Below are 17,829 nucleotides of genomic sequence, written 5' to 3'. Positions count from 1 at the left end.
TTTAGAGCAAAAAGTGAAAAAAGTCCAAAATTTTCGCAGTTTATTATTTGCGTATAATCTTTTTTCCTACTTTCCCAAATTTTGTAATTTTGTTAATTACCTATCCTGCAAATGAAAAAGTATTATTCTTTTTATGATTTTATATGCTCTCAGTTTCAATTCTTTAAAAATCTATTTCTACCTTCTTTTTGTTTTTCAGATATTGTGAGTGAACTATTTGTCTCACAGACTTTGTTCTATGCTCTAATGAAAGAAAATTAAATGCACTACAACTTTATTATACGAACTTCTCATAGAACGAGCGGTTTTTGCCAATATTTTGCTTCAAACGGGAGCAAAACTAAAAATTTCAATATTTCCGGAAAAATGAACCATCTTCGAATGGCCACAGTTTAGTCGTTATAAGGTTTAGAGAGCTGCGGTTAGGCTTAAATTGTTGCAAATTTAATAACCTTAATTTATGTACTGAATCATACTTGTCGGAAACGCATAGTTTATGACTTTTAGAGCAAAAAGTGAAAAAAGTCCAAAATTTTCGCAGTTTATCACGTGGTGCGCAGCGAGCACAACTTTTTCGAAGTTGCAAATTGGGATTTACATCACCCTAACTGATCCAAACAACATACCAAAAATTCAAATCTACATCGTGCTTTGCGAATTTAATGTTAATTTCCACTGGCCTATAGGTGATGGTGAAAATAATTTCACTGGCAGAAAGCTATACACTATTCAGGAGTGCCATCCATACTAATATTATAAATGCGAAAGTAACTCTGTCTGTAACTTAATCACGTCTAAACTACTGAACCAATTTTCATGAAATTTGGTATGGAGATATTTTGATACCCGAGAAAGGACATAGGCTACTTTTTATCCCGGGAAAATGACGCAATCCCGGAAATCCCACGGGAACGGGAACTATGCGGGTTTTTCTTTGACTGCGCGGGCGAAGCCGCGGGCGGAAAACTAGTAGGCTATATTTTTATTGTGGGTCAACCCGTCTTCTAACAATCGTAAAACCCAACTATCCGTGAGCAAATTGAATCCTTTCTGAATATAGAAAGCACATAGTAATATGATAACGGGACAATAAACTATTTATCGTAACCTTTTATAATAATACACGAGGTTAACCTTTAAGAAGCATGGCAAATCGGTCCGAGCTATTCGTTGTTAGTCATGGCTTCTGGAAACGAAAGTCAAAGAGTTGTGTGGACTATTTTATTTATTAAATCATGTGACCTTGTATTACCACAATTATGACAAATAAAATAATTTGAATTTGAATTTGAATTTTAGAGCAGCTTATCACATAATCCGATTTTTATTTAATTATTAGAAAATTAGGTTGGATTGTAAATAAATATTACAGGGTCATATTATTCACTCGGATGGGTATCATCATGCCAAGTTTCAGACTCCATTCATAGATTATAGGTATGCGAACAGTACCTACCTAAGTATCTACCTTCGTTTTCTTTCACAATGAAAATGAATATTTACAATTTTATTACACTTCATTCCTTCTTTTTAACATAAGAGCGTTGTTGTTAAAAATATTGCATTGTCACTATCAAGACGTATTGAAGTATTTAAACATTTGTTTACTAATTAATTAAAAAATGATTAATTTTCAATAGTAGGTACATAATGACGTATTGCAAGCCATTCACAGTATTGTGTATAATTCAATTGATATTATCATGATCGTGGGAAAAGCAGGCTGTGACACATTTACCCACAAGCTTAGGTTCTGTAATCGTATGTACAACATCAGTGCAAAATCCTTTTCCTCCAGAGTGTTTAAAAGTTAAACATTGATATATAATTTACAAAAACTGGGTGTATGGTTTTGATTTAAATATTCTAGATTTAGACGCGTTTTAGATTGTACCAATCGCTTAATTATAAAATATGTTAATACATTAATCAAAGCATGTTTTGGTTCCAGTTAGGTACCTATGTACTTACAAATAGTTGAAACACGTTTAGTTTATAGTGCACGTACCTAATCGATAAATCTTTCCGACTATGTACAATTTAAATAATATATATTAGAAAACCAAAAATTGTACTGACTGTATTTTCAAACACAATGCAAATCCCGAAATAAAGCATAGAGCAACTCGTTTCTTGCAATAATTTTTTTAAATTAATTTCAAATATAGTACCATTTTTATTTTATTTCAAGAGTTAAAATTCCTTTTTTAATTTAGAATAATGTTTTTATATTTTTTCAGAGCCTTATTGAGGAAAATCAGATGGATATAGAATAATGAGTGTCAGTTTCAGGGACAAGGTAAAATTACGCTTTCCTTCTATTTTACATTTAGATTAAATTGATGTATATTTCTTAATTTCAGCGCATTTATTTAGCTAATATAATTTATTTGCCAATTTATGTTGACTTCTCTATGGCCTGTTGTTTAATTTTAGATTACGTTTAATGATTATTTTTTATCCTATCTATTAAGATATATGTATATTATAATATAATGAAACCAAAACCAAACACATAAAGCATGTACAATAGAGGAATTATTTATTTATAAAATATTTCTCATGTCTCAAAAGAAAAATCATGTAGATTTTAGATATATGTATAAATTATTATTGCACTTTTCCTGTTTATCTCATTCTTCTAACAATATCAAAGTTATTACTGACCAAATATACATAACAATTTATGAATATTGTCCATTAACTTAACATAAAAGGGAGTAAGCTTGGTGTAGGTACCTACTCTCCGATTATGGACGATGTTTAAGATATACATAATATATTTTCTTATCCTTGTCTTGGTTATGAACCATAAATGCATTAACAATTAAGAAACGACTTTAGATACAAAGAATATCGTAGAGAAAGTAAAGTATCAAATATAAAGCTGAAGTTCAGTTTTTTGTTTGAACGCTCTAATCTCAGGAACTACTAGGCCGAGTTCTCTTTTTTTCGCCGTTGGCGTTTCCACGGGCGAAGCGGGGCGGATTGCTAACTTAAATTTAACTAAATACATATTTAAATTGCATAATTATAATGTAGCACAAGGACTACCATATTTATATCTTCATAAGCAATAGATTTATATCAGTCTGCAATTATAAAATAAGTTAAAATTATCACCAACATCATCAACACGTATTTTTGCGGTCTAGGTAAATGCTTCTTGGTATATTATGTGACATCGATATTTTTATTCTTACGGCATGCTGTTGTTCTTAAAAAATTGAAACCAAAGCGATGCATACAATGTTTAATTTTCTCGCCTAATTTCAATCCCAGCAAAAAGAATACGAACAGTAGCAAAACTTCCTACAAAACTTTTAAAACGGCTCACTCACACAAACATACAATTATTGACTTGTATCGACAATTCGAACGTTTTTCAGGGAGTTTCGCTACTATATATGTGTATTAACAATGTTTATAAACAAATTCCTCCTTCGTTATTTTAGTCATAACAGCGTCAGCTGTTATTCCTGGTAGAAGTGGCAGTCATGCCACTTCTACCAGGAATAACATATTAATTAAACAGGCGTTTAAATTAAATTAATACTCATGAGTCCGGAACTCCAGAATTTGTGTTTCTCACAAACTGTAACCGTTAAATATAATTACAATGCCGTAACAAAGTGATTTAATTCAAAGGAAATTCTGTTTACGCACTCTGCTACTCATTAAGTCATTACCTAAAATATGTTTAAAGATAAATATTTCAAAAATAAAAATTACACAGAGGGGTGGCCTTATTGATAAAAGAAAGATCTTCGTTTCGGCCACCTGTTTTAGAACTAAACTAATCTCTTTATTGAAATACTAACACATATTTCTGATCAAAAGAAATATTATTCATCATTTTATAAATAACAATAACATTTACAAATAGTAAAATTATTTATTTTTACCAGCGGTTGAATGCAAAACATTTCTTCAATTACGAAAGTCATTAGTCATAAATCACACTATAAACAGAAACTCATAAACGTATTTTATACTGTGAGCAATAACTATTTAATTACATACATAAGTGCAAAGCAATCATAATATTATTATATCAATACAGAAGTCGGATTGTTCTTTACCTTCTTAGTTACTTACTACATATTAGGTATACAAATGTATAATATCTAGTAAGATTTAATAAGAAGTTCACACTTGCACAAAAAAAATGTTTCATTAGGTATTGTTATAAAATTAAGCTATAAAATTAATTGACTTAGCTTTCAAGATTTTATTACCTACTAGCTGTGCCCCGCGGTTTCACCCGCAGTGCTCCGCTCCTGTTGGTCTTAGCGTGATGATATTATAATATAATATAGCCTTCCCCGATTAATGGACTATTGGAAGTACACCGGAAGAATTTTTCAAATCGGACCAGTAGTTCCCGAGATTTGCGCGTTCATACAAACAAAGAAACAAACTCTTCAGCTTTAAAATACATATTAATATTAGTAAAGATTTGCTTTTTAAAAGCTTTGCAATGTTCAACGATCATACAATCTTGCTTTCGGATAGTATTTTTGGGCAATCGTGAAAAAATACTGTCACAAAATTTCAGTTTATATTGTAATTACTTACTAGCTTCCCGCTGGCGGGTTCGCTCGCGTGTTTATTATCATGTTATCGCGCGAATGTGGTTACTCCGACAATTTTAATAAATAGCTTTCCTCTCAGGCTGTTAAACAGACGATAAACATAGGTACCAAATCAGTATCGGTTACATTATATTTACCTATGTCATAGATAATGTAAATATTTAACATAAATACATTCAAATAATATGTGTTTATTTTCCTTGAATATTTAACACCTTTTATTTATAAAAGAAAATAATATGAGATCAAGTCATTCGTTTTATCATATTCGGCACACAAAACTTTGAAGGATCAACTTGAAATACATATCTTATAAGTTTCGTTATTAATACAACCCTCGGAAGCATACATAACCATAATGGTGGGTCAAAAGATATTACAGAATAAGGTATATGCGTATCTTGTTAACATCTACATTCTATACATATTCGCAGAAGGGTAAAACCATGCATATGTTGTCAATTATGGCTAAGTCCTATGAAATATGACCGGAACATTGCACATATCCATACTAAGTATATTCTTCAAACTTTGAACTACTAAAATAATTTTAATTCTAAGTGAGTGTCCAAGGACAGTGTGTTTTGATCGCTGCAACTACAAGGCACAGGGAGACATAATAATATATGAGTTTATCATAATATTCTTAATTCGATATCCATACTTCCATACTAGTATTATAAATGTGAAAGTAACTCTGTCTGTCTGTCTGTTACTCAATCACGCCTTAACTACTGAACCAATTTGCATGAAATTTGGTATAGAGATATTTTGATACCCGCGAAAGGACATAGGATAGGTTTTATCCCGGAAATCTATGCGGGTTTTTCTTTGACTGCGCGGGCGAAGCCGCGGGCGGTAAGCTAGTGCGATATAAAATTTATAGTTATTACTTTCCAACGTGCTTTTCGCGCTAATTTGCCAAACGACGCAGTAGGCCATTGGGAATTGATTATTTCATTTGCCGAACGAACAAAGTTTAATAAAATAAATGTCACTTAAATGAGAGTTAATGCGGCTGAAAATTGTCCTAGTTCTGAGGCAGTGAAGTTACAGAGCTAAAACAAATTTTCAACGAATCAATTACAAAAAAAAACCGTTCTCATGGTCTTATAAATTAATTATACCAGATTTTGACAAAGAAATGTGGTATAAAATAAACAAATAAAATATGAGAAATATTAATTAGTAATTAGAGAAATCCCAGGAAAATTCGTTTATTCGCTTATTTCTAAATTATAATTTAATAACATATCGATAATTTGTTAAATAAATTCCTTCTTATTTATCTATATCACATCACATTACAGTAGTGTTCTATAATTAACTTTCTTTACAATGCCTTCGCGTGAACCCTTGTTTCATTTCCACGATATATTTCTAGGAATTGTGTTAAGTTGCACGTTTTCTTTAACGCAATCCATTGTTTTTATACGTAATAGTCATGAAACAAATCCATAATCTATATCTATACTTATAATATTATAAAGCTGAAGAATTTGTTTGTTTGTTTGAACGCGCTAATCTCAGGAACCTGGTCCGATTTGAAAAATTATTTCGGTGTTAGAAAGCCCATTTATCGACGAATACTATAGGCTTTATATCATCACGCTAAGACAGGAGCGGAGCACAGCGGGTAAATTCGCGGGTACAGCTAGTGTATGTAATAAAGCTACATGAATAAGGCTAACCTCAAATAGGACGCGTGATCTAATCCTTTAATATATTATCGTCTAGGGAAGAGATTATAGTGTAAAATATAGACTTGTGAAAAGCAGCTGCGTTACACGCTTGTTAGATATCGATTGATACTCTACTGTAACATTCGGCCGATCCAATCATACTCTTAGATTTTGCTCGGCCAATATCAGTTTTATTGTTGGGTTTTCTATAGAAATCTTTCTGAGACTCATACAGAAAAACAGTATATGTACGCTTTTTTTAATCCATTTGATAAAATTGTTAAGAACAATGTAGATTCAGGACAGTTCCTAAAAGTGTGACCGGGTACCTACAACCTAAATTTATTTCAAAATTAGAGTTTAATTCTGCTCCTGATTCTTAATTATCTAGTCTTATCTTAATTATTGATATATTCACACATAGCATAAGAAATAGAAAGTTAATCTAACCATATTTCTATTTTTGAAACAGATCCGTATAAATTATCATAGGCATAAATTAAAAATTGTAAATTCTTACGTTACGCTATTTAAAACTGTGATAGGTATGTCAATAACTTTTTAACGTTATGTTATGTAAGAAAACACCAGTTACGTGATACTGGGGCAATACATAATGGTCACGACCTTATTTCACCGTGATTGGTTTTTGATCCCACAAGACATTACAAGGTCAGTATTTAAAACACGTCTTAAGTCCCTTAGGCAAGAAAAAGTTGATAAGTTACATGTCATAAATGAAATGTATAATAAGTGGTTTAGAAAGGTATTTCCGATGTTACTCAATTTTTAAATTAAAAAAATTAACATTAAAAAAACGAAATCGGTACTAAGTTTTGAAATATATAATAATTATTAAATACTTTACGGAAATACAAGTAGAATCCTGTCATAAAACATTTTAATTTTTATAGAATATCATAAATTTTAAAATATTTGTATAAATAATATATATTTATTTGATTCCACCGAGGCCCGAGGGAATAAATAATGAGATGGGAACCCTTTAAATTTAGTATTATTATAATATCTGAGTTTGAGGCACTTAATATTGCTATCGCTGAAACGCGACAATCACTTTGAATTTCGCATCGTCACGTTTTCCATTTCTTACACGTCCAGTGATCCGAAAACCTATTTATACTTTAAAAGACATACATCATAAGCACAAAACTTGACATTTTCACAAAATATCTTCAGAAAGTCTACTTTTTTAGATTCACTTCGCATAAAATCCCTAAAGAAATGTGTCGTCTCCAACTCGTAATAGAGAGCTTTATCCTTGTCTGTTTAAACATATCCACAGAATATTTGTGACTAGAAAATATAGTCAAGTTCACGTTTCTTATATCTTAAATTTCTGAATCATTTCAAAAAATGGCGTTTTTTTTTCAATCTATACTAATATTATAAAGCTGAAGAGTTTGTTTGTTTGAACGCGCTAATCTTAGGAACTACTGGTCCGATTTGAAAAATTATTTCGAGGAAAGCTATAGGCTATATAGCTATATATATGTATATAAAGCTCAAAGGTGACTGATATAGTGATCTATCAACGCACAGCCCAAACCGCTGGACGTATCGGGCTGAAATTTGGCATGCAGGTAGATGTCATAACGTAGGCGTCCCCTAAGAAAGGATTTTAGAAAATTCATCCCCTAAAGGGGTAAAATAGGGGATAGAAGTTTGTATGAAACTTTTTATTCCTTGGATGTATTTGCATGAAATTTAGCACACATATAGAGGGTAACTTGGATAAACACATAGGTTTTATCCCGGAAATCCCACGGGAACGGGAACTGTGCGGGTTTTTCTTTGAGAATGCGGGCGAAGCCGCGGGCGGAAAGCTAGTATTATATCATCACGCTAAGACCCACAGGAGCGGAGTAATACGCTGATAAAACCGCAGGACACAGCTATCTTAAACATTTAGATTAAATAATGTTATAGCCTAGTTTGTTGGAATCTAGTAAATATTTTTATCGAATGAAAAAGCCTTCGAGTCAATATTTATTATTTCACAATAAACATTCAACACCTTTGACCATGACAAAATATTACGAACAATTTAAAATTGTCATTCTGGTTTTCTATCAGTTATAAAAATACCTAATTGTAAATTCTAGGTTGTAGATAATATAACATGTATACAAAGGAACTTGTTCATTTTTAAGTTTTTCTCATAGAAATGTAATATGAAGGCACAGAAGACTTAATAGTAGCTAATGATGAAGGGAAAGATCTCTGACATTAATTAATGATCCTCACCTTAAAATTTTCCACTTACTTGTTAGACTTTGTATTTTTGTATGAAGTACTGAGTGTTAAAATGTTATACAATAACATAACTATATAAGTTCATTTCTAACAAAAATCTGCATCTGCTTGGCTAATAATATTTTATATTATGGTACGGGAGCCAGGAACAGATTTTATGACCAAGTTCCTCTCAAGCCGTAATTAGTAAAATGCATCAAAGTATAGTATTATGAAGCCTCGTGAACGTCAGCTGGAGCTCGGTTGGGAGGAAGAGCGGTTGTAGCCTCCCGTATCAGCTGACTGTTTTTTTACCAAGATACAGCCAGCTGACCTATATATTTATCCACAGTTACATATAAGCTATCATCAGGTAAATTTTTGTTTGAGAGGAAATCACGGGAAATAAATTTTTCTTTAAATTTAACTTTCATGTTCGAGACACCAGCTGACGTATAATACACCATGTTGTAACCAGCTGATTATTTTTTTTCGTTGAGATATTGGGTTAGCTACAATTTGACAAATTTTTAGCTGAGAGGAAATTAATGAATGAATGTATTTTTTTTTCCTACGTGCGTGGGAGGCTACAACCTCTCACCCCCCCGACCGAGCGCCAGCTGACGTTCACGAGGCTTTATAATACTATACTCTGAGGCGTCTGACGAATTATCTCTTGAGAGGAAATAATTAACTAAATTTGCACCTGGCTCCCGTACCATTAATAAATCACATTTAAAAGAGGTTGTATTCTTTCAGTAATGTTTAAATTTGCCTGCCTTATCAAATAATTCGATCAACTGTAGTTGATTGAATTATCAACTTTAATAACATTTAATGCTATTGTTTCCAACAAAAACTTCTTAATATATAAAATCATATTCACCAATTCATAATAATTTATGCTATAAAGTTTTGAACAAAGTTAATTAACTAGGGTTATGTTACATAAGTATACAATAATAATATTATACAACATAGTTTTCAAACATATACAAAATACAACCTTTAAACTTCGATTGCTTTGCTTCGATATTATTGAAGGGAATTCTAAATATTATACTTTACATTTAGCAAGATAAAGTAAACCATTCCATATGAAACAATGATTTATACATTTTTATAAAGATTGTAATATTTATGATGGTTCTTTAAAAAACCGCTTTCGTTATTCATTCGCTTGAACGCAGACTTTATTATTCAGTGTTTCAGATTCAGTCTCGTCACTTATCTTATTCGATATTATGAAAACACATTTTCATATTAATAATGTATTTAGGCAATCGTCAAGATATTGTTGAATTATTACAATAGCAGAATATTACATTTAAATAACGTTGATATTGTCCTATACATTTTAACTACGATTATTAGCATAGTTGGATCAAAATTATGACAATGTTTAGTAAACAAGTATCTTTCATCGGCTGAAACCTAATTTTCAGTCTATTTACTACGTAAATTGGATTTCTGATAGACAATAGAATGTTAGCCCTCAACTACTTTAAGCCGGATATTACAGCTGACGTTGGCTAATATCCCATACACAGCTGTTAAACTGTTGAAAATTAGCATAATTGATAATTTCGCAATTTCAGTTAGTGTGACGTGATTTAGCTTATAAAATGTGTACGTTTTATATAATAAAGTTGTTCAATTTTAGTTATAAAATATATAAAATGTAATATTTGTAATGTATCCTTTATGCTGTATCTGGATCCCGTATCCTTTCCCTTACCCTTCTTAGTCCTTTCCTTTATTCTCGTCATCAATCCTGACTTTATCCCTTTGCCATTAGAGACTACCAACTAAGCTAGCAACCCATTTGCAGAGGTTAGCTTTGCAAATGTGCATAGGAGGAGGTGATCGCTTTTCATCAGACGAGCCAAAACCCTGTTTACCAGCCCAAGTTTAAAATATTTTTAACATCAAAATTTAATTTTACGTTAATTCCTCATACTAATAGGACTTTGATTATGATTAAGTACGTTTTATTCAAACGAGAAGTGCTTGGACTGAAATTTATGCAGATTGATAATATAAAAGGGGTAGGTACATGTAAATTTAGGGACTTTTAAACAATATAATATAAATATTCATCAAACGTTTTTCTGCTTGTTTTGTTCGAGCATAACAAGATAAAGCCGTGTATATTAATAAAAATTAAGTATCACTCAGGATCAACGATGTAATATCACACTATTTTTATGCTTTAACATCGTCCGCTGCTCGGTTTAGCGTCACATTTTCTACATTACGGTCCTGGAGGCACTTTTATATGGAGAAAGCTGTGATATTGGAAATAGAGTTATTCTTGTCACGAGTAGGCACGGAATGTGTTATTGCTCAAAGCAAAACATTTCGGGAATCAAGTCTGCTGGTACAGTGATATTTTATATAGATACGATTATTATTAAGTTCTGCTGAGAGCACTTTTGTTGTTTTATAAACGCCTTATTTTTCTATTTATTAATATCCTACCATATAGAATAGTAAAAATGGTTCATTAATTGTATAACACACAATATTTTGTAGCCTTAATTCCAAGAACATTTATGACATGCATTTATTGTAAAAATTTAAGACATATTTAACTCTTCATTACACGTTACATTTACTACGAGAACTACTAATAGATTTACAAAATATCACAATGCAGTATCTATATTTAGACTTTGAAGCTTCGACTTCCCTACCTACGCTCTTCTTTGACGCTAAGTTTAGTAGACAACCTCTTAAAACACATGTCCGTAAACCGTCAATGTATATTCAATTAGTGACATATCACACTAGCGGATTGCGAGCGGTTTCAAAGCGGAGCGGGTGCGCAACGAATACGTTGCGGTTGCGCAGCGAATTCGTTGCGGACGCGTGGCAGATGCGCAACGTTTACGTCGCAGTCATGTACACTCATTAACAAAATGGAATCCGTGCTGGTTGTTACTTATAACTTGTGATAGTATAATAATTATGAGATCATTATTTTTTACTAGTTTCATAACATGTTAATGTTTAGGGTATTGTTTTATCTATTAAATCTTGGTCGAAATGCAATCAGATAACTTAATTGCTCATTAAGAAAGTTCATTAGTGAAATAAATGTTAAAGCTCCTTAACTAAAACAGGGCTATCTTATTATTAGATAAATAGCAGTGAATAGAAAATTTTATCAAGCAACCAGCAACTCACTATCACTTTGCTCATAATTAGGTTCACAAAATCTCTTTATAACATACGTTGCTATGGGAGAGATTATACTGGTCAGTCGTTACATACTTTTGGAATGTATGGTACATTCTAAAAGTCCTAGTAATTCAATTTTATAGCACCTTTTTTTAACAACTCCAGTTGTTATTACATCTTTAGTTAACTGTTAAGTAAGTGCATTTCCACAGTACGGTTAAAAAATTGAGTGCTACAGAAACGATGGAAATATTGAATGGAAGTTAGGCAAGGCGGAAGGGCTGGCTTTTGTGCGAGAGTATACAAAATGACGCGTCCGCAACGAATTCGCTGCGCAACCGCGGCGTGTTCGTTGCGCGCCCGCAACGTATTCGTTGCGCACCCGCTCCGCTTTGAAACCGCTCGCAATCCGCTAGTGTGATATGTCACTTATATATTCACATTGCATACTATCATTAATGATAATCATATTCATTAATATGTTAAACTATCAACGAAGTTTGACACTAACGATATAATGGTTGTGAAATTAGAAGGGAAAGCACGCGGAAGGTTTCGGAAGCGAAGTTGCAAGTTGCAAACCAATATCGATGCAGAATAATAGTGAGCTTGATTGAAACGAGAATATCTATTATAGGTAGTATGTAATGATTATTCAATTTGTAATGAGCACGCAATCATTGTAACAATTGATGTATTTTGTATTTTATTGGAATGGGCTTTCGCTGTAAGAGCAATTTTATTACAAAAACTAATTTATAAATTTTTACCAATAATGACCTATAATAATTCACCTAAACGATATTGGTAAATCTATACCTACTAATATTATAAAGCTGAAGAGTTTGTTTGTTTGTTTGAACTTTGAACGTGCTAATATCAGGAACTACGGTCTGTCGGTTTTAGTTAGCCTTTTTATCGAAGGAGGCTACTAATAGGCTATTAAATAGGTAATCAGTAATCACCACAGGTAATCACGCTAATACCAATAGGAGTGGAGCAATGCGGGCAAAACCGCAAGACACAGCTAGTTCATAAATATATTCAATAATTTAACATAATAAGTAATAACATTTATCTATAATAACTCAGTTAAAAATAAAATATACTCATATACGTTTTAATGAAATTGCAAATATATTATAATCTCCAAAATAGCCATAATAACGTGTTTTATAATATTGTTATTAAGTTTAATTATTGCTATCAATGAATGTATTTTCATTGTTTTGTATTGTCGCTTTATTTTATAGGTATCGTAACTTTTATGTCCCTGTTCACTGAACCGTTAGAATGTTGTAACAATCACTCCTTGTTTATTCAATTTTAATCTAATTTGATTGAATAAACTAGAGCTAAGGCTTTGTAGAATTAATTACAATGCAACGCTAATAATATAAACAGTGCAATTCACACAAACGTTTATTGTATTAAGATGAAATCCATACTAATATTATAAATGCGAAAGTAACTCTGTCTGTCTGTCTGTTACTCAATCACGCCTTAACTACTGAACTTATTTTCATTTGGTATAGAGATATTTTGATACCCGAAAAAGGACATAGGCTACTTTTTACCCCGGGAAATACGATAGGGGTTATCCCGGAAATCCCACGGGAACGCACACTATGCGAGTTTTTCTTTGACTGCGCGGGCGAAGCTGCGGTTGGAAAGCTAGTTTATAATACATAATAATAAACGTTAAGTATACTTACAGTTTTACTTCCGAAGATAACTAAGGAATCGATCTTATTAGAATTGTTGTTTTACTGGGGACTCCTTAATACACGTACCTGTAATAATAAAATCAAACTTATAGAATTATGCGAGAACAAACAAATTTAGGTTTATTATTACGACTACCATTATGACGTATGCTCATAATAACTAAAGATAGTATCGAAAAGAGTAAAATCAATTGCCATACATATAATATCTAAACAAAATACAAGAAAACTTCAAATATCCAATTACACAAATAAACACAAAGAACTCAAAACGTGAACCTTAAATCACTTTTAAATTAATATGAAAATAATAAAGTAAATCCATAGAAAACAAAGAAATGGAAACATGCAATACAAACTTTGTCACTATCTAAGTTCCATTATTTTTTTAGCACTTCAAATAAGCGTCTCCATCGAACCCGGAATGGTACGCCATAATGTTTTATGAAGCATTTCTTCCTGAACTCATAACCTTATCTTTATCTAGCATTACTAATCGTAAAGAGATGTGGAAATTGTTCGCGCCTGTCGAGTTAACTTCTTCCACCACAAATAAAAAAAATGACAGTTCTAAATTTGAATTTGTTTTTTTTCTAATTGTTTTTCTATAGTGGCAACTCCCGATCTCTGTGATGACGAATTTTGCCAATGACAATTTTTGAACAGATAATATCAGAGACTAATTCGAATTTCAAATTCGAATGCAAAATCACATTTTATTACCTAGGTATGTCATTCTGTTGTATGGCATCGCAAATATCGTTAACTCGTTGCAGTTATTGTTACAGTGGTCAGTGTGAGATTTATGTTAAAACCAAGAAAAACGTTGGCATTTATTATCAGCTGTGTCTTATTGTAAAACATATAAAAAACAATTACCTATCTCATGATAAAAACCGATGCCACACATTTTATTACGTCGCGGTCGGCCGCGGCGGTAGAAGTAAGTATTAATAATATATCCATAGAAAGTATGTACATATTTCGCTTATTCTAATTAATTTTAACTTAAAAAGTTTAATGAGAAACATAACGGACAACAAAGGAGGTTGTAAATATATGTCTCATACTAAATGTAAAAATAAGTCACGTATATCTATTTAAGTAAGTACATATTATAGTAATCTTCTTCTTCTTCTTCTTCTATTATAGTAATCTGTAAATTAAGGTAGGTAACTGACTGAAATTGTTGAAGAATTATTACTTTTTTTACTCTACCTTCAATTTAGTCCTCTTAATGTCTATAATGTCGCGTGTGTTCTTGTTTTATACCTAGTTTGTTTTATATTTCGAGGAAAATGGACATGGCGGAGGCACTATTGAAATTTGAAGGGAAACTTTTTACAAAGATAAGAAAAAGACTAACATACTCCGTAGGTACATCGTACAGCTATAATTGGGGTAAGTACCATTTCTATTATATTAAAGACATTATCGTGATTCGTAATAACAACTCATACTCTAGAAATTATTAAACAGCTTATTGTTTTGCTTTTTCTTTTGAAAATGACAAAAAAGTTCGTATTACAACCTCAAGTGAAATTACAATAAGATAGGCAGGTATAAAATATTATTATATTACTTATACCATATTGTATATTATAATAAAGAATATTTTATTTTAAGATAAAATTAATGAACATTCAGGGTAGGTACTCATTCTTCTTATGAATTAAATTTATTATTTAAATGTGTAGGTAGGGTATATAAAAATTGCTATATACTTACGCCCGCCGCGGCCGTTATGTATGTATTAAATAATCTTCACTATTTAAGTTCTTAAAAAAACAGTTACACAGTTAAACAGATTTATCTTTTAGGTACCTAATTCAAAATTTAGACATTGCAGTATTACATAAATAGTTTTTATTGTAAAGCCGTAATAAAACTATGACGTGTAACAAAATTGCACTTTTACTTTTTTGCAATAAACATTAAGATTAAGTTTGTGGTAACATTATTACATACCTATATACTATTTTTATACACACAAAATAATGCATTCACGCTAATTATTGTATCATTATTTCTCAAGGATCTTTAAAATTTCAGTTAAAATTTCATTAACAAAATGTCTATTTTAGCTGTCTAACTAAATAAAAAGAACACTTGCTCATTACAGCTGACAACCACAACGTGTACCAAAAGACGATGAGCTTCACAAAAACACATGCCGAATTACGTCTCGACGTTTCGCCATAATAAAATAAGCAGCGAAACATAACAAGTAGGTAAATCGATTTACATCTCGTGTGAACAGCTACAACACGTGCAATCAAAAATATCTGAAAGACTCACTAAATTACATCTATAACCTTATTAATTTTCAAAAAAAATATTTATACAATAAATTTTAAAATTATCTATTCTGTGATTATAGTTGCGATAGTGTGGGTATTTGCTTGTTGGTGTTGAAAGGCGACATCGAGAGTGCGTCAAAATAAAAGTTAAATTTGGGGATACTGTTAAAAATTGTCTCAAACAATAGTAAACAATAATACTCATATTCGCCGTTCTGATAATAGGAAATCAAATAATTTATAATATAAAAGCAATGTATTTTCTTAAGAGTGTAATAAACCTTAACGATTTGTAGGGCTTTTATTTATTCATTGTTGTGAATTTATATTTCAATCTTTCAAATGGAAATATTCGAAATTGTTTTCACTTAAGTATACGCACATTGATTTTTAAGAAACATGTTCTTAGAATGGGTTGAATGCCCATAAATATGCCTCGATTTGAAATAGCAACTTTAGAAAATCAAACAGAAAACACATAAAACTCCCAATGGAATAGGTACTCTACACTCTATGATCTATCCCGAGGCAATTAAGGTTTAAACTTCACCAAACAAAAACAAAATTCCGCACTATATTATATAAATTTAATGGTACTTTTCCATAAATACCTCACCTTGTCCATCAATCGAATAACAGTGATCTTGAATCAATTTGTAAACACGCAAACGCAATTGTTTTGAAAATAGTTTAGTATAATAAAATCTTAACCTAATCATCATTCTTGAATCACAACAATGTTGTTGGAAAAAATTAATGCGGTAATGATATAATGCCAATTCAAAAAATCATTTTGTTATTGAACTTCAGAAAATAGTACCAAAGATTACCTTTAAATAGTAGAAGTAGGCAAAGGCATTGAATTTATTTGCTGTAGCACAGATGATAATATTATGCCATATTGCCACATTAAACTGCGTCAAATAATTATGATAATAATATGTAAAAACATTTTAACTCCCGACTTGTTCTAATATATCTCAAACTAAAGTAATCAAACAAACATTATGCAAATATTGTTCAATAATATTATCGGAAAATTAGATAGTATGTTCATAATTATTGTGAGAAAAAATACATATACTTACATACCATGTGGTTATGAAGCTACCTGTGTACATAGCTCATCAAATATGATAAGTAGGTACTGTAACGATACAAATTCCGATCTTTCGAACCGCACAAGCCACCCAAAACCAATTTTCTACCCACTTCAAAAAACACATTACTCTTAATTATTTACACTAAATCTTATGCAACACTTATTTGCGTGTTACCCACTCATTTGCATCTCTGGAGGCTGGCAGTTCAATCAGTAGCAAGATCTTTCACAACTTTATTTCCTATCACCCGTAACCATGTCGAGGAGAAACGTGCGAACATTCAAAATAATACGCCATTGTTATTTATAACAATCTTTCGATCATTACTGTATCGCTGTACCTATAATTGACAATGCAACTTAGAACGAATAGCCGCTACATCCGAAATGCAAACATTTTTTTTGTGTTAATGGTGCATGGTCATTGGTCATCAACTAAAATATATTATAGATTTTAATTTTATTTTTTTTACTTTAACGGTAATATTTTCCAAACCACCGTCCGCGTCGCATAGAGCTTCACAGCTCGATTCTATGTTAGAAACGAATTTTGTAAACATATGTGGCACGACCGCACGAGTAACTTCTAATAATTTATTGGCTTATAATTTTCGTAAATAAAACAATGTTAGTATATTTTTTAATAATAATATTATGACTCTAAAATGAAATTACAAGTTTAGGTTACCTTGACGCGTTGCAGTTATTTGTTTACGAAACAGACCCACATAGATAAAACAAATACATTTTAGTACTCCTTTTCTATTTCCTTTTTCATTATTTCCGTAAACCCACATAATATTTTGAAATAAGGAATTTTGTCCCAATAAAAATTAAGATAAATATAGGTCATACAAAATAATCGAGATTTGTAAATGTAATGAATATCGATCGAATAAGTAATGAATGAAATTCAGCAAGCATTTAACAAAATTACCGTTCACCTAACAATAACGCTCTCAGATCTACATCATGGTATGTAGG

General features: G+C 31.3%; 1 protein-coding gene and 1 long non-coding RNA gene across 6 annotated transcripts in view; one reads left to right on the top strand and one right to left on the bottom strand.

Moving 5' to 3' along the window:
- The window catches only part of LOC149488479 (peroxidase-like), a 51,116-nt gene that overhangs the window by 30,057 nt on the left and 3,230 nt on the right, over nt 1–17,829 (bottom strand). For 3 of the 5 annotated variants that reach the window (XM_089695654.1, XM_089695657.1, XM_089695658.1), the window contains exon 2: nt 13,432–13,492. The exons of 1 other annotated variant lie outside the window; for it this stretch is intronic. The gene's annotated coding sequence lies outside the window, so the exon portion shown is untranslated. Of the gene's footprint in view, nt 1–13,431; nt 13,510–17,829 lie in introns of all 5 variants that reach the window. One more of the 5 variants, XM_089695655.1, reaches the window with a different exon arrangement.
- LOC149488480 (uncharacterized) lies at nt 14,703–15,740 on the top strand. Its single transcript, XR_016315609.1, has 2 exons — nt 14,703–14,844; nt 15,566–15,740. It is a non-coding gene; the product is annotated as an uncharacterized LOC149488480 (long non-coding RNA).

This window comes from Colias philodice, chromosome 5, assembly GCF_061535455.1.
Source record: "Colias philodice isolate Cphi_HAF_F1 chromosome 5, ilColPhil1 Martin Lab GWU primary, whole genome shotgun sequence".
Classification (NCBI taxonomy): Eukaryota; Metazoa; Arthropoda; class Insecta; order Lepidoptera; family Pieridae; genus Colias; species Colias philodice.
This window is presented reverse-complemented; position numbering and strand designations above follow the sequence as displayed.